Here is a 15,841-nt window from a genome sequence, read left to right on the forward strand (position 1 = left end):
CACAGAGCAGGGCTGATCAGGGGGTTTGGGCGGCTGCCCCTGTCACGCTGATCCCGGTGCCGGGAGCCTCGCTGCTCCGCTGATCCCGGTGCTGGGAGGCATATTACCCTTTTACTATATAGAATAGAGGCCTGGTGCATGGGTAGGGGCCGGCTGGTTTGCCCTGAAGGGTGTCCTGGATCAGGGTGGGGGTCCCCACTGGGGTGCCTGGCCAGGCTGGCTGAGGGACTGAGGGCTGTTTTCCCGCTGGCAGTTGACTAAAAACTCCCAACCGCTCCTTGTTTTCTTTTTTTTCTTTTATTCTGGGCCAGCTTTAGCTCTGAGGCCTCGCTGCTGAAAACATGGATACAATGTTGCGGTCCGGGGCTGACTGACAGCCGGTTTTGTTTAGCTTTTTATTTGCAACATAGTAATAAATAGTTGCTTAGAGTTGCAGTTGAGAGTCCAGCAAGTGAGGCGGGGAACGTTGGAGTCTGCAGTCCCTGGAGGAAGCAAGCCTCCCTGCTCGCTTCAGTGCATGGCTGCCGGCCGCCATCTTGGCTGACAGTTAATTTGCATATCGCCCTGATTAGCCAATGGGAAGGGTAGCGGTCGTACGCCAATTACCATGTTTCTCTTTTATTATGTAGATTGTTGACAGTATTACAGATGTCCCCTATTTCTCTCTCTCTTGCCCCTTTCCATCCAACCCCCACCCCACACCAGCCCTTTACCACATTATTGTCTATGTCCATGGGTTATGTATATATGTTTTTTGGTTAATCTCTTCCCACCTGCAAAACTGAAACTCTTATACCCATTAAATACTTCCTCATTTTCCCCTCCCCCTGGCTCCTGGTAACTACCATTCTACTTTCTCTTTCTATGAATTTGACTACTATAGATACCTCATAAAAGTGGAATCATGTAGTATTGGTCTTCTTGTGATTAGCTTATTTCACTTAGCAGAATGTCCTTGAGGTGGTTCACTCATGTACCATGACAGGATTTTCTTCCTTTTTAAGGCTAAATAATACTCCGTTTTAGATATATACTACATTTTATCTATTCATCTGTCAATATATTGTCTTTTATAAACTTTTAAAAAGTACTTTGCTTCACCCTTTACATATGATCATAAACATCATGTGTGTGTGTGGCAACAGGGAGAATGGTTGTGGTATTATTAAATTGTATCTCTCTAAACTTTATAGCAAAGAGAAGGATCCCTTTTGTCTAGTGAATGATCCTCAACTTTATGTTTTGGATTTTTGTATTTAAGATTTTTTTCTTTAAGTGAAACACATCTTTTATTAGGAATGCAACAACAAAAGGGAAGGTTGTGTTTGAAATTAAAGATATCTGTGTACGTCAGGATACACCTCCATTTGTCTTACTTCATCCACTCCTTTGTGTTACTAGCATCTCTGTGCTTCTTGTTCCGTGCACTAGAAATTTTGGGGCCCCCTTTTTATAACATGTTTTCTGTGTGTTGATTTTGTCTTTTCAAATGGAATAAATTATTTTTAAAAAATATATTTTTACGAGAGGCCCAGTGCACGAATTCGTGCATAGGTGGGGGCCTGTCGGGAGGAGGAGATAGCAGGAGGTTGGCTGACCGGCCCCTCCCCGATTGGAGCCCAATCAGGACTGGGCCGGCTGGGGGGAGGGGCTGAGGGCAATTGGCCAGTGGGCCCCGCCCCTGATAGGGGTGGTGAGGGCAGATTGGGTGTCAGCAGCTGGGGGAGGGGTCGTGTCAGGTTGGCCAGCCAGCCCCACCCCTGATTGGTGTGGGGGGGGCAATAGAGGACAGAGATGGCTGGGGGGAGGGGCCATGGGCCGATTGGGGTGGTGGGGGCCGATCGGGGGCCAGCTGCCTGGAGGAGGGACCATGGGTGGTTGGCTGGCCAGCCCTGCCCCTGATTGGAAGCGGGGGTGGTGTTACTGGTTGTGGGGAGCAGCTGCAGGCCAATTGGGGTGGTGGGGCCCATTGGGTCAGGGTTGGCCAGGGGGTTGGCCGGCCGCCCTGCCCTCCATCAGGGCGGGAGAGGCCGATCAGGGCAGGGCCAGGGCCAGCTGCAGGGAGGGGCTGCGGGAGGTTGGCCGGCCGGCCCCATCCCCTGATCAGGCCGGTTCGCTGGCCGCAGTGGGCGTCATATCAACCGGTCGTTCCGGTCATTACAGCATTCCGGTCATTGGCTTTTTATATATATAAATTGATTTTAGAGAGGGAGGGAGAGGAAGAGAGAGATAAAAACATCAATGATGATAGAGAATCATTAACCAGCTGTCTCCTGCATGACCCCCATTGGGGATCGAGCCCGCAACCCAGACATGTACCCTTGACCAGAATCGAACCTGGGACCCTTTAGTTCACAGGCCAATGCTCTATCCACTGAGCCAAACCAGCCAGGGCTGGAATAAATTCTTTAAAGCAGGAGACATATCTTATGTTATATCCTCTAGTCAGGAGCATAATAGAAGTTACTCAGAAACTACATATTCAAGGAAGATTGACTTATCTTGTACTCTTCACTAGTAAAAAATGTTTACATTTGCAGACAAAGTGTGTTGGAGAGAGAGAGAGAGAGAGAGAGAGAGAGAGAGAGAGAGATATGTTTCCTGGTGAAAGCCCAGGAAAGAGAGCAGAAGCTGGCATGGGGTCTTTAAGGCTGTGGACTGATAAGGCTGTGGTCCTGAGACTTCTGTGTTGTGGTCCTCAGGAGAATCTCAGATTTCTGCCCTCTTCCTAATCTCCAGCCTGGATTTTCAACTGTCAGCAGGGCAGCTGGATCTGCATGTGCCTTATGCTTCTTAAATGTAGTAGCACATAGTAGGAATGTTTGATAAAAGTGATTTTTCATTGAGCTGATAGTATATGAAAGCATTTAACACAGGTCCTGACATATAGTAGGTACCCAGGAGGTGACAGAAGAGAGTATGTGAGAAATATTTTCAAAGTTAAATCTTTCTCTAGGACCCCTACCTCTATTCCTGTGTCTCCACTCGTACCCTCTTGCTAAAGAGATAGGGGATAGCAACATGGATTCCACCTTTGGGAAGCTTCCAGTTCCTTGTTTGTGGCTTTATGCTCGGGCGAGAAATATAATCTCCCCTAAAACCTCACCCTAGACTGAAAATGTTCCAAACAAACTAGCCTGTCTTGTCACCTTAGGCAACTTTTAAAAAATATATATATTTTTATTATTTCAGAGAGGGAGATAGGGGCTGCCTCTTGCACACCCCACACGAGAATGAGTCCACCACCAGGGCATGTTCCCTGACCGGGAATCAAACCATGACCTCCTGGTTCATAGGTTGATGCTCAATCACTGAGCCATTCCGGTTGGTCCCAGTACCTGTCTATATAGACAGCATTCTTAGTAGGGACCTAGCCTTGAGAATCTTAGTGGAGAAGTGTATGAAACTCTAGGGTAGTTGTGGCAAGGTGGTGGGTTTATGGGGTTGGGCATGAGTTTAACTTAGCCAGGATAGCTTGTTAGGTGCAAGTATGGAGAAAGGGATACGGTAGAGAGAGAAAAGGGCTCAGCTCTGTGTCATTTTCTACTCATAGGGAGATACAGGCACTTGTGCCAAGCACAGAGCTCTGGCCTGCTGTGTCTGTCACCTCCTGTGAATGTCACCTCCTGGCTGCTCTGCAAGGCATTTGAGGTTAAGTAGATGAAATAGGGACTCTGAATCAGATAGCCTTGTTTTAAGTGTTACCGGTTTGCCAGTTGGAAGTGTGCCTCTCAGGATCTGTTTCCCTTGTGCCGAAATTTGTGGAATCCCATCCAGATCTTGGAGGGTTTCTCTCCATCCTTCTTATGCCACCTCAGCTTACCTTGATCTTAAGCTTTTATCCCTTTCATCCTATCACTGGTCTGGCATCTGGGAAGAGTAGGGAAAAGGATGAGGAAAGATAGGAAGAGTTGAATAACTGGTAGGGCGTATGTGGATTTGCTATCCTTACATGCTTTCTGGAACAAAGTGTAGGTGGGAGGAGGATGAGTGAGTGGGTGGGAGAACAAACAAATGTCACCTGTACCACTTGTTTGTCCCTCAGCCTGGACCCTTGCTTGGTATTCTCAATCTCCGGTGTTGTTCCTCTCTCCCATTTAAAGTATCAGCATATATACCCCTGTAATTTCATACCAATGGAATCATACCTTAGTGCTGTTTTTTTCTTTAATACTGTTTTGTAATCCTTTTTTGTTTTTTTTACCTCCCCCCCATTTTATTGAAATATAATTGATATATAACATTGTGTAAGTTCAAGGTATACAATGCGATGATTTTATATACATACTAGTATATATTGTTAAACGATTACCACATTCATCACCACACATAGTTACCTATTTTTTATGTGTGGTGAGGACCTTTTTTCATTTGATTGTACGTTATGGACATCTTTTCATGTTAACCAGTACTAGTATAGAGTAAGTGGTTGAATTATATTTCAATGTGCCGCTATACCATAATATATTTTGTTCTCTAATATTTAATCTATTTATCTCACATATTACCAATGGGGCCTTTCCTGACCATACCCTTTCTTAAAATTGTAACAAACCTCCTTCCTTTCCTATCTCCTTTATTTTTTTCTATAGTATTTAGTACCACTTGATATACATTTAAAAATATTTGTTTATTGTCTAACATGCTCCAACCATTAGAATGTAAGCTTCATGAAGACAGGGATTCCCTCCCTCCCCCTTTTTTTCTACTACTGTATACCCAGTGCTTAGAATCGTTCCTGGTCACTATTGGTGCTCAATAAATATTTGTTGAATGAATGAATTTGTTGGACTTTTTGTGTAACTATTAAGTTTTAATTTGCAATATTTTTGTTATTATGTACATTCTGTGATAAATACCCTGGTATATACATTTAGCACACTTATCTATCTCCTTAGGATAAATTCCAAGAAATGGAATGTCTGAGTTAAAGGATTATGCACATTTAAATTGTCAATTCATGGAGCCAAACTACCCTTAAGAATGTTAACTTCTATCAACAGTGCATGAGATTGCCAATTTCTCCACATTATGAGTAACACTGGGTTGTGTGTTTTTCGTATTCCCCATCTCATAGGTGAGACATGGTCTTGTCACTGTAACATAATAGTTGAGAATGTGACTCTGGAGTCAGCCTTCTGGGGCGTGAATTCTGACTCAGCCACTTACTGTGTGTCCTTGGGTAAGTCATTTAACTTCTCTTCCCTCAGTTTTGTCTTGGGTAAAGTGGGTATAATGATAGTATTGATTTCATGGGGGAGTAAATCAATTAATTCAAGTAAAATGAGTTGCAAGAGTAATTGAGATGTAGCACACAATAAGTATAATTTAATTTACTTTTTTTGAATATTAAAGATAGAACATCTTTTCAGAAGTATCTTTTCAGATGTATTTTGGACATTTATATTGTTTCTTTGGATCACTTATTCATGTCCTTCACACATTTTCCCAGTCATATTTTTCTAATAATTTGTAAGAGTTAAAGTGTTGACTATTATGTATGGTGCAGAATTGTTCCCAGTTTGTCATTTGTCTTTTTATTTTTGTATATGCAGGTTTTTTTCCTGCCTGCAAGTTTTACAGTTTTAGGTAATCAAAATAATCTTTTCCTTTATAGTTTTCTCTGCTACTAGGCCAATCTTTTTAAAAAAAACGTATTTTTATTGATTTCAGAGAGGAAGGGAGAGGGAGAGAGAAATAGAAACATGAATGATGAGAGAGAATCATTGATCTTCTGCCTCCTGCATGCCCCCTCTGCCCCCCTCCTAGGGATCGAGCACACAACCTGGGCATGTGCCCTGACCGGAAGTCAAACTGTGACCTCCTGGTTCATAAGTCAGTGCTCAACTACTGAGTCACACCAGCTGAGCTACTAGACCAATCTTTAGAAAAGTCATGTTTTAACAGACTGACAGCTGTCAGAGGGAGGGGGTATTGAGGGGTGAGGGGGAAGCTGGGTGAGGTAGGTGAAAGGATTAAGCAAAAACAAACAAAACCCAAAACAAAAAAACAACTCATGACACAGACAAAAGTATGGTGATTACCCAAGGGAAAAGGGAGTGGGGAGAGGTAGAAGAGGGTAAAGGGGAGGATAAATGATGATGGAATGAGACTAGACTTTGGGTAGTGAACATATAATACAATATACAGATGATGTATTATAGAATTGTATACCTGAAACCTATATAATTTTATTAGCCCAATAAATTGAATAAAAGATATAAATAAAAGATATAAATAAAAAAGGCATGTTTTGTTAGCTCAAAATTATAAAAATAGTAACCCATTCTCTTTGAGTACTTTGTGTATATGTGTATTTTTAAATCTTTAAGTCTTTAAACCACCTGAAATTTATTTTCATGTGAAGACAGCTATTGTGATCTGGCTCCTTCTTTTTATTTTATTTTTTTAAAAAATATTTTTATTTCAGAAAGGAAGGGAGAAGGAGAGAGAAATAGAAACATCAGCGATGAGAAAGAATCATTGATTGGCTGCCTCCTGCACACCCCCTACTGGGAGTCAAGCCTGCAACCCGGGCATGTGCCCTTGATCGGAATCGAACCCAGGACCCTTCAGTCTGCAGGCCGACGCTCTATCCACTGAGCCAAACCAGCTAGGGCTGGCTCTTTCTTTTTATTTATTTATTTATTTATTTATTTAAAAAAAAATATATTTTATTGATTTTTTACAGAGAAGAAGGGAGAGGGATAGAGAGTTAGAAACATCGATGAGAGAGAAACATCGATCAGCTGCCTCCTACACGCCCCCCAGTGGGGATGTGCCCGCAACCAAGGTACATGACCTTGACTGGAATCAAACCTGGGACCCTTGAGTCCGCAGGCCTACGCTCTATCCACTGAGCCAAACTGGTTCGGCTGGCTCTTTCTTTTTAGTTGGATTGTTTCCCAAACCCATTTATTGAAGAAGAATCATCAAGAGTAGGAGCAAGAATGAGGAAGGGCTCTCCTTCAGGAGAATCTGTTCTCCCCTCCTTGAATTTGAAAGTAGGATATCCTAGAGATAGCAAATCTCCATTTCAAACTCAGTCAATAGTCAATAATCATTCTGTTGCTAAGCTGTGGAATGAATATGCTGTGTAAAGCAGTTTGGGATCAGAACTAACAACTTGACTCTAAGTGATGAGACTGCTCTGCTCATTGGTGCAATTCTCCACTGACTCTGGAGGCTCCTCCTAAGTGGATCCTAATTTGGGGACTGTTTTGAAGGGGCATTGTTAGTTTGCAATAATAAGTTATGTGTTGTTCGAGAAACAAAGTGACTATAGCAGATATTTCCTCACTGCAGCCTGGGAGTATTGTTGGGGTATTGATAGGAAGTATTGAATAGTAGTAAACTCACTGTGTTATAGGTCTGCCCTTACTAGCTCTTTTGGAACTCTAGTCCCATCCACTTGCTTGCTTCTGACTCAAGATAGAGGGAGGATGATTCTTGTATTGTAGAGCATCCACATACCCCATGGCAGCAGCTACTCTCTGCCAGAGATAATAAAGAAGGGCAGCTAACTCTTACATGGCATATATTATGTTCTAGGAATTGTTCTAAGCTATACACACACACACACACACACACACACACATACATATATATATATTCTTCACGAAGTAGATCCTCTGTACTGGGTTGAATAGTGTCTACTCAGAACCTGTGAATGTCATTTATTTGGAAATAAAGTCTTTCTAGATGTAATCAAGCTAAGATGAAGTCATATTGGGTTAGGGTGGGTCCTAATCCAATGACTGGTGTTCTTATAAGAAGAGGGAGACATACCAGAGGGAAGATGGCCAGATGAAGATGGAGGCAGAGATTGAAGTTATGCTGCTACAAACCAAGGAATGGCAAAGATAACTAACAACCATCAGAAGCTGGAAGAGGCAAGGAAGGATTCTTCCCTACAGCCTTCTGAGGGAGCACAGCCCTGCTGACACCTTAATTTTTGACTTTTAGCCTTCAAAACTGTGAGAGAATAAATTTCTGTTGTTTAAAGCCACCCAGTTTCTAGACTTTTTTACAGCAGCCCTAAGAAACCAGTATACACTCTTATTATCATCTTCATTTTCAGGTAAGGAAATGGAGGCCCAGAATGGTCAAATATTTGGAGATCTCTCAAGGCCACTGCTCTGCTGGCTGGGCACTTACCCTGAAGCTCCTGCTGTTGCTGTTGTCAGCTCTCCACTTTCACCACAGCCATCAGCTTCTGGTAGTGCTGGGGCTGAGCTTCTGGAATGGCTCCTTTCTGTCACAGCAGGCCCAGCCTTTTCCCCATCCTTGCCCACTTCACATCCTGAAGCAGAAACTCTTCTCATGAGGTTTCTGGCTATAGCCTGGTCATTTCACCAGGTCTCTTACTGACTCCAACCCTTCAGGCTTTACTTTTCATTTCCATGCATTGTCAGAGAAGTGTGGGTGACATTTGAGGGGAGGGTCACCCAGCTCCTGGCAATTGAATTATGCTTCTCATTTCTGGCCCGCTTATGCTTCCAAGAATTTCTGTCAGTAGACAATTCAAGTCTTTATTTTTCTTGGAGCTTTTAAGATCTCACACATAGCTCATATGGCATATATCACAGTTCATGGCTGTGAGCAGAAAAGGAGCTGCTTCCTGGTAGCACTGTCTGTGGCTGCCCCGGTCACCTGCTCTTGATGAACACAAATCACCACAGTGCCTCTCTCCCCTGCCACTGGGAATGGCGGGGATAAGGACATTATCTGACCCAGCTCTTCAGTGTAGCTCCTTGTCTGCCCATGGTCTCTTTTGCTGGCATCCCAGGAGAGATTTCCTCCTCCTGCATCCTGTTGCTGGCTCTGGAATCTCGTCTATTTTCCACTATAGACCTTTTGCTTTGGATCCTGCTCTTATTGTCAGCTCCTCTCACTAGACTGAACTTTGGGAACTCTGGAACCATATATTTTTTTTAAAAATATATTTTTATTTCAGAGAGGAAGGGAGAGGGAGGGAGAGATAGAAACGAGAGAGAATCATTGATCGGCTGCCTCTTGCATGCCTCACACTGGGGATCGAGCCCACATCCTGGGCATAAGCCTTGACTGGGAATTGAACTGTGACTTTCCTGGTTCATAGATTGATACTCAACCGCTGAGCCATGCTGGCCAGTCAAAACCATATCTTTTGTTTGCTGCTATAGCCCAGGACTGAGCAAAGACCTGGCACTTACTAGCTAATCCCTCAGGAAATGTTCATTGAATAAATAAATGAATGTTGACCTTGAAGCTTTGGAATCCTAGTTTTTCTTGCTTCTTGTTAAAGCCAAGGATCAGATTAAGAACTTTAGATGCAGCCCTAACCGGTTTGGCTCAGTGGACAGAGCATCGGCCTGCGGACTAAAAGGTCCCAGGTTCGATTTTGCTCAAGGGCATGTACCTTGGTTGCAGGCACATCCCCAGTAGGGGGTGTGCAGGAGGCAGCTGATCAATGTTTCTCCTAATGCTGTTTCTAACTCTTCTATCTCTCTCCCTTCCTCTCTGTAAAAAGTCAATAAAATATATTTTTTTAAAAACAACAAAACTTTAGAGGCCTACACAATAGAATTATCATATCCCTCATACTTCAGCCCCCAGTATATATATTTTAAGAACAGTATTAAAATAAAACAAGTATAAAGAAAATCCAGCAAAATTACCATGGTGACTGCTTGGATAAATATTAAATAATTTAAAACATTTGTTGTTATTGTCTCTGCTTTGCTAGTTCCCTAAGCACATGCTGTTGGATAATCCTGCCCTGACCAGCCCTTCCCTCACCTTGAACTTCACTTTTCTCTTTACGCCATCTGCTGAAGCTGCCAGCTAGCCCCTTTCACCCCGCAGTGGTGTCTGGCTCCTGAGACCCCAGCCTGGGTTTGTGCCCTGGACTCCCTGGGGGTTTGCCAGAAAATCAAGTAGAGCACTGCTAAGGAGAACTCCCATGCTGACTTGGAATTATAGTCAGCATAGCACATTGTGTTACTTAGGCCATTGTAGTCATAATAATCTGCTTCCTGATCCTATATGTGGAAAGCTTAGAAATTTTCTTACAGTCTTCCTTCCTGGATTACTGAGAGAGAAGTCAAAACACAGGTTCACTCTGCCTCCTGTATTAAGCTGGGTCTTGCTGGGATCATTCAGAGAAGTAAGGTGTGATTCTGGAAGTGGAGCCCAGACTTCCTACAGGCTGTTCCAAGGTTATGACCATAGTCAAATCCAGTTGCTGCTTGATTCTAAGGAGTTTAAAATAGTATTGGAAACCTCCTAGGAAAAAAATCACCACCGTAACTTCTTGGCTAAGGAAGTGGTGTTTGCTGGCCAGAGTAGAAGGGGTAGCCAAGCCTCGCAAGTTCTATTCTGGACCTGTTGATTTGAGGTGTGACATTCAGCATTTTGAGATTATGTCCTGGAACTCTGATGGTTTCTCATCTCAGCATAGAGAGTGATATGGGCTGTGTTTGCAGGGAAAGAGGCCAATAATAATGTCCTCTAGGAGAGCCTCACCATTCGATGTCCCTTTGTTTGAATTTCCAGGCTCTTTAAATACAGCCCCTTCCCTGCCCGCCCCCCGCTATACACACTTACTATACACACTTAATATAGGAACCCAGCAATATTATCCACATTTTACTTGAACTCATTTAATCAGAATTGCTTTCCTTTTTAGCAATGTGATTAGATCAGCTCCTCTAAGGGATGGAAACGTTGATAGGGTTTAGGAAAGGAAGGAAAGGTTTACGCAGGGCACATACCTTGGCCTTGGACAGCCAGGGAGTAACATGAGGGCACCAGGTACATGATGTGCTAGATGAGGAAGAACAAACTCACATCCCTGGAGAGCCAGGCACGTAATTAGATGCTTTTCATATATTTTCTTATTTAGTTACCATAATGCAAACCAATAAATTATCATTTTTGCACGGGCAAGCTGAAAGTCATAGAACTTATGTAACTTACCCAAGGTCAGACAGTGAATAAAAGGCTGAGCTAGGATTGATTTCTCCTCAGGTCTGTCCACTTCCAAAGCCCATGCTGTTATCACAGCTCTTGTCTCCCTGACAAGATTTAGCAAAAGAGGGTGGGCAAAAAAAGAGAAGATGGGGAGATGCCATCTTTCTGTGCCTCACAGTTTTGCTTGTTGAGACCTGTTTAGCCAGAGCATCCTGTTTATAGAAAACTGGGTTCTATATATAGAGATGCTACAACAACATATGTGGGAAAGATACCAATTGGCTGTAGGGGAGGATTAAAAAAAGCCTTTGTTCCTTACCTCTAGGTCTCATTGCAGTGTAACCCACAAGTGTCAAAACACCACTGGCAACACTGGTTTAGTGTGTAAGAGGCCCTGTCCTATTCAAATTAAATCTGTTGGTCTATCCCAAGGAGTAAGTCATGATGGGGCAGAGGTGAGGGTGTGGTATGCCCTTACTGCATTTCCTGGAGCTGGTGGCACCTGTTATGTGACTATTGCAGTGAATTATTACTGAGTAAACAAGAGGTGTCTCTCTCTTGCTTTTCTAAGGGAGACCAGATGGCAGTGGGTGTTGGCCAAGATCCAGGGGATCCTGGCCTCTGCGCTGGCAGAGTAGACAGCTTGAGAGGTCAGGTGATGGAATAAGAAGAGACAGAGCTAGTCTATCAACTGATGTAATCTTAGGGGCACCTAGAATGTGTCCTGCCCCTCAAAGACTTGCCTCAGCGATTTGCTATTGTTTGGAGTTCCACAGTGAAACTTTCCCCCTTAGATTTAAGTCTTTGAGACCCTACTAAAAATGAGACTCCAGGAAGGGGTTTGATTGTGAAGCATCCTGGTCATCTAAGTGGAAGTGTGATTCAGCTTATGAGATTAATTTCTGAGAACTAGATTAAGGCAAGGGACTGAGAGGAGAGGACACTGTGCTCCTAGTCATAGGGACAGGAGGGAGACACTACTGAGTTGGATATAAAGGCTCTGCAAAGAGAAGTTGGGTCCCTAAAGAAATATTTTGTTTCCTTCACAATTTTGTCTGAGAGAAAACTAGCAGCTGAGGGTGGTGGGGATGGAGGCTCTTGACCACAAGAAAGGGTGTGGGGCAGAGATTTCCTACCTGCATGCTGGGTATGCAGGTTATTGTCTGGAGAGCAGCTGACAGGCAAAATGTAACAAGGAGTGCAGGACCTTTGGGTCTGTGGTTTGCTGTTATGTCCTCAGACAAGACTGTCACAGATCTTAGGAAGCAAGAGGAAGCTTCACAGAAATGATGTAAAGTGGTGGCGCAAAAGAGGCCGCTGATGACAACATGGGCAGGGTACTTCCTCAGTGACCACTGGTCACAGACAACTTGTGGTCTTGATTTCCCAATGAGTTGGGCTGAGCTAGGGCTTGATGGGAAGGCAAAATAAGCCATGTCAAAAGCAATGACAAAGCACTTGGGTGTACGTGCACATTCCCTTAATCACTAACTTTATGGAGCCAAAATAGCTAATCCAGAGGCTGCCAGCATAGCACCTGTGATTCAGATCTACAACTTTGTGGCCTGAGTTACTTCAAAGTGAGAGAGCCTTCCTAATTGACTGTTCATCTTCATGATCTGAATTTTCACATTTTTTCCTCCCCCAGGGGATCTCCGACAGAGGCAACCCAAATCTCTGCCTTTCCCAGCTCCTCACAGATGAATTCATGGATGTCCTTCACTCTTAGGCTTCAACTTTACTCTGTTTACTTTCCTACCCTAAGTCGAGAGCATTTTCTTTTTTTAAAATATATTTTATTGATTTTTTACAGAGAGGAAGGGAGAGGGATAGAGAGTTAGAAACATCGATGAGAGAGAAACATCGCTCAGCTGCCTCCTGCACACCCCCTACTGGGGATGTGCCCGCAACCAAGGTACATGCCCTTGACCGGAATCAAACCTGGGACCTTTCAAACTGCAGGCCGACGCTCTATCCACTGAGCCAAACCGGTTAGGGCGAGAGCATTTTCTTTTTAATTTTTATTTTTATTGATTTCAAAGAGGAAGGGAGAGGGAGAGAGAGATAGAAACATCAATGATGACAGAGAAGCATTGATTGGCTGCCTTCTGCACGCCCCCTACTGGGGATCAAACCCAGGACCCTTCATTCCACAGGCTGACCCTCTATCCACTGAGCCAAACCAGCTAGGGCAAGAGCATTTTCTTTTGATCAGACTTTTGGTTTCATTCAGACCACTGGGGTTCTTACTCATTTCTTCTGGCATATTTTCCTAGAGAGCTGTCCTAGAAATGATCTCTATCACTCACCTCCTAAAGTTTGACAAGGTTTGGACTTTCATCCTTACTGGAATGAGTACAATGCTATGGAGGTTTCTGGAAGTACCACACCCCATCCTTTTACCCCCAACCACTGTAGCCCATACACAAGATCGAATGATGTAGCCGGATCTGCTGATCACCAAGATTTTGGAGCCAGTACCTCCAGTAGGGAGGGACTCCTGGTCATGTGTACTATGCCCTAAATGACAATCTGCCTCCCCTCCATGTCACCTATATTTTGGCTTTTTATTAAGAGGATCAAGCTCTGTCCAATTGCTTTATTCAAATCCCCTCGCCATGTCAGGACTCCACCCCTTTGTCAGTTCCTCACCAGGAGCTGTGGCCTTTGCTTTGCAGCCTCCTTAGGCCAGGTCTCTTCTCTGATACTAGAGCCTTTTCTTACATCTAGATTTTGGTAGGTAGAGTCCTGTTCACCCACAAATCTCCCAGTGTTGACCACTCTGAATTCTGCTTGCTACTTTTTGGCTAATTGGATGTCATACTGATATGTCCAGCTGCACTTCTGGAACAAGGTTCTTAGCTTAGGCCCCTATCCTGAATTTCATGCTAGCTCTCCAGTTGCCTCTGTCTCAAAAAAGAGCTTTTAATATGCATTTATAAAGCTCCAGAAGGAGATAGAGAATATGACATTTTCCAAATTTATTTGTTTAGAGAGCTAGTCCTGGCTGGTGTTTGAGCATCAACCTATGAACCAGGAGGTCACCGTTCGATTGCTGGTCCAGGTATGTGCCCGGGTTGTAGGCTTGATCCCCAATAGGGGGCATGCAGAAGGCATCCAGTGTTTTTCTATTTCTCTCTCTCTCTTCCTCTCTTTCGAAAATGAATTAAAAAGTACATTTAATTAGAGAACCATTTTATTTTCTGAAGGAATATTTATTAAAATCTCACAGAATATGGAGTTTGGTGGAGCACAGTTTTGGAAAGTGTGAACCTTTTCCCCAAAGGAATGGATGGCAAATGGAGGAATTCCAGGTGAAGGTAATGTGACTATCAGTGAAAAAAATTCTATGGGGTTGGAAATTTCTCCTTGTGTTCTTCATTGAACAAATCCACTGAACCACCTACTATTTACCAGTCTCTGCTGGAGTCACACCAGTGTTTGACTGTTTACTGTGTGTCTGCATAAGGCCAGTTCTGACCTGGAGTAGAACCTAAGGTGGGGAGGAAGTAGATATTCTACATTCTTTCTCCCACATTTGGATCCACTTCCCCTTTCCTCCAATTGAAACAGGAAGTGGTGAATGGGGTGATGCCATTATGGCCACAGACATCATTAGCTTCTGGATCCAAGGAAGGAGGGCTTCTGAGGCTTCTTTCCCCATGTTTGACCTCTTCCAGGATTTCTCAAGCACTCCTCCTACTCCAGGACTATTTATCTCAGCATCAGTCTCAAGTCTCACTGCTCGTTCAGGATTTTGACTTTACATATAGGGATCTCTGCCAAGTGGGATGGAGCTCATTCTTATGGAAAAACTGTGATGTTCTGTATTTTCTACTTTTCCCCTTCTTTTATAGCTCATAGGAAGTCCAGATTATAATAATTTTTTCAACCTTTCAATGAGATAAACCCATGTTCTGTGGGCAGGATGATCTTGCAGGTGGAGATCAATTTGGTAGGGAGGGTGATCAAGTGTCAGGAACTCAAGCTGGCAAAGGTGGTAACCAAAGAGGAAATCAGTCACTTCCTTTGTGTGTGATTCTCAACCAGTACAGACTGGAAAAAACTACTTGAAGCAGATAGAAATCTCTTAAGTCTTGTGACTAAGAAATTACTAGGTCTCTTTGAGACCCTGATGTATATGTCTTTACTGTCATTAGTGAGATCTTTGGTCAGCCAGTCTCGACTCAGTTGGCTGAGCTAATCATAAACAAAATAGATGGAAAGACTCAGCTTTTTTTTTTTTAATAAATATATTTTTATTGATTTCAGAGAGGAAGAGAGGGAGAGGGAGAGAGAGATAGAAACATCAATGATGAGAGAGAATCATTGGTCGGCTGCCTCCTGCACGCCCCCTACTGGGGATCAAGCCCAGAGCCTGGATATGTGCTCTTGACTGCAATCGAACCCTCAGTCTGCAGGCTGATGCTCTATCCACTGAGCCAAACCAGCTTGGGCAAGACTCAGCTTTTAGGTATGCCCTTAGGTATGTTTTTTGAACAACCAACAAGTAGTATTCTCTACTTGTAAGCTCCATCCTAAGAGCCTTGACCTATGGCACTTGTCCATTTCTGCCCCTTCTTCTGAAAGTCTTAACTGTGAAGATCAGGGAGTGAGCATTTAGAGATCTTAAATAGAGCCAGTCAGTTATTTGGTCAGTCTGTAGGTATTTATAAGTATTAGTTGGCCTATAACTGCAAAAGGCTTGTTTTCTCTGACTAGTCTTTGCCTAACAGGCTCCCTACATAAAGACATTCCTTAAGATTCTGTTCCTAGCTCTCTTCTCTCCTCCCTCTACTATCCCTGGGTGATGTCATTTATGCTTATGGTTTTAGCTACCACTGATATCTCAGAAACTCTTAAATCTCTATCTCCAACTTAAATTTCT

The 15,841-nt window shown here is 43.5% G+C and overlaps 1 non-coding gene across 3 annotated transcripts in view; it reads left to right on the forward strand.

Annotated features, from left to right (window-relative positions):
- LOC102439763 overlaps positions 1-7,980 on the forward strand; it is a 34,800-nt gene extending 26,820 nt beyond the window's left edge. For all 3 annotated transcript variants that reach the window (XR_002830315.1, XR_002830317.1, XR_002830316.1), the window contains 2 exons: positions 5,078-5,182; positions 7,774-7,980. This is a non-coding gene — a transcript (aspartic peptidase retroviral like 1). The remainder of the gene's footprint in view (positions 1-5,077; positions 5,183-7,773) is intronic.
- Positions 7,981-15,841: the final 7,861 nt, after the last annotated feature.

This window comes from Myotis lucifugus, unplaced genomic scaffold (genome assembly GCF_000147115.1).
Source record: "Myotis lucifugus unplaced genomic scaffold, Myoluc2.0 scaffold_108, whole genome shotgun sequence".
NCBI lineage: Eukaryota > Metazoa > Chordata > Mammalia > Chiroptera > Vespertilionidae > Myotis > Myotis lucifugus.